General features: G+C 28.0%; 1 protein-coding gene across 11 annotated transcripts in view; it reads left to right on the plus strand.

Moving 5' to 3' along the window:
* LOC102676951 (protein couch potato-like) overlaps positions 1-2,642 on the plus strand; it is a 170,501-nt gene that overhangs the window by 145,054 nt on the left and 22,805 nt on the right. The gene's annotated exons all lie outside the window — the stretch shown is intronic.

A 2,642-nucleotide genomic window follows, 5' to 3' on the forward strand; every position in this document is an offset into this window, starting at 1 on the left:
GTTGATGAAAATATCTTATTGCCGAATCGATAATTCGACAATTTTCTCGAACAAGAATTGGGGTGATTCACGCGAAATTCGAAATTTTTTCCTTTTTTTTCTTTTTTTTTTTCTTTTTTTTTCTTTTTGTCAGATGTTGTTTAGCATTTGATGAATGAAGATGGAAAATTAGGGATGAATGAAGATGGAAAATTAGAATTTTGGGCTGTTTAATTATTTTTGAAATCGTGACGTGAGATTTTAGTTATTAGAAATTTTGAGGATAGAATTAATTGGAATGAATGGAGAGAAGATGGAAATTTAGAATTTTGGAGAAATTGGGGTATTTAGTTAGGTTTGAAAGTTAATCGCGACGTGAGATTTTAATTATTAGAAATTTTGAGGGTGGAGTTAATTGGAATGAATGGAAGTTTGAGAAAAGATGGAAATTTAGAATTTTGGGGAAATTGGAGTCTTTAATTATTTTTGAAAGTTAATTGCGATGTGAGATTTTAATTATTATGGGAAATTTTGAGGATGGAATTAATTAGAAATTGGAATAGAAGTTTGAGAAAAGATGGAAATTTAGAATTTTAGGAAAATTGGGATATTTAGTTATGTTTGAAAGTTAATCGCGACGTGAGATTTTAATTATTAGAAATTTTGAGGATGGAGTTAATTGAAATGAATGGAGGTTTGAGAGAAGATGAAAATTTAGAATTTTGGGGAAATTGGAGTGTTTAATTATGTTTGAAAGTTAATCGCGACGTGAGATTTTAATTATTAGAAATTTTGAGAATGGAGTTAATTGGAATGAATGGAAGTTTGAGAGAAGATGTGAATTTAAAATATTGGGAAAATTAAGGGGGAAATTTTGGGGTGTGATTTTTGAAACTTGATTGCGACATAGTCAAAAGATTTTTAGAAAGGTGAGAAGTTAAGATTTTAAGGTAAGAAGTTTAATTATCATGGGGAAATTTTTAAGGATAGAATTAATTGGAATAGAAGTTTGAGAGAAGATAGAAATTTAGAATTTAGAGTGTTATTTTTGAAACTTAATTTCATAGGAATCAAAAGATTTTAGAAAGAGAAGTTAAGATTTCAATTATTATGAGAAATTTTAAGAATGGAATTAATTATGATGTGTTCTTTGGAAGATAATGATTTTCTTTTCAGAAAAAAAATAATAAAAATTTAGAATCGCAATCATTTTGAGTACGATGAGAAATTTTGGAGTTGAATGTGACGCGTTTTATGAAAGCTGAAGAATTTAAAGGACGAGGAGTTAAGATTTTACCGAGGTTGAAGTTAATTGCGATGTAAAAGATTTTAAAAAGATGAGAAATGTATTCTATATGGAAAGTAAAGATTCAAAGAAGAGAAATAGCTTGTGTAGCTATTTTAAGAAATTTCAAAATTAAAATTTATTTGTTATACGTTCCATATTATCTAGAATTAGGAAATTTTAATTACTTTAGAATATTGTTGAATTAAAATTGTGCATTCATTAGAATTTTAAAAAAATTTTTTAAATTCTAATTACTGTAAAAACTTTCTTAATTAAACCTTAACTCGAAAGAAAAAATAATTTGAAAAAATTTCTATTAGAAATAAACTCGAAATGAACAAAGTTGTTAACAAACAAAGATAGAATAATTTTGAATCAATAATAAAACGAATAGAAAGTGATTCTCCAATTTTTAGTCGATATACAAAAAAAAAAACTTTGGTTCGATCGTAGTTGATATACAGAGAACGAGTTCGAACTAAAGTTTGTGTATTGCGATTACTATAGGTTTCTTTTTTTTTTTTTTTTTACAAAATTGTGTTGCTCATTATTGCACGTAGAACTTTATTTATTTTTTTTTATGTAGTAAAATTTTAAACGTTAATTTTGACACTTGTTATTCTATGAAAATGTGAGTGAATATTCTAATTGATGTGGCTTTATATTAATCCACCGCATCATTGCGATCTTTCAATGACTCCACTAATTGGTTAATCTTCGAAGTTCAACGAAATATACCAAATGATAATTATATTTTGATACTACAGTTTCTCTTTATAATATCCCTAAAAATTATATAATCTCGTCGAAAAAAAAAAATTTCAAACGAATTAATCAAAATTACATCTCACCCAAAAACAAAAAGTTTCACAAAATTCGCTTATATTCCAACGAATTACTCGTTCTACAAAACCTGCCATAACCTCGTCCAAAAGAAAAAAAATTCCATCCAAACGAATTAATTCGAAAAATTACACGAAAAATTCCATAAAAATTCACGAGCATTCCAACGAGTTATTTCAAACTACTAATATTCCCAAAAAACTGTACAATCTTCGAAATCTCACGCGTCCGACAACAAATTATTGCGGTTCGAACATCGCGCGAATTTGAAAGAAAAAGAAAGAACGCGGAATCAAAAATACGAAAAAAAAAAAAAAAAAAAAAATTTCCTCTAAATCAAAGAAAATGAGAGAAACGCAAGACGTTTGTTATTCGATCACGAGCACGAGGATATCGATTTTCAAGACAATCTAAACTTTCCAAAGCAGAAGTTAATTACTTCCTCGAGTTAATTATCGCGACTATCAAGCCCATCGTAAATAAGAAGGAATTGTTTCTTCCTTCCTCCTCCTCCTCCTCCTCCTCCTCCTCC

Source organism: Apis dorsata, unplaced genomic scaffold (assembly GCF_000469605.1).
Source record: "Apis dorsata unplaced genomic scaffold, Apis dorsata 1.3 scaffold_83, whole genome shotgun sequence".
Lineage (NCBI taxonomy): Eukaryota > Metazoa > Arthropoda > Insecta > Hymenoptera > Apidae > Apis > Apis dorsata.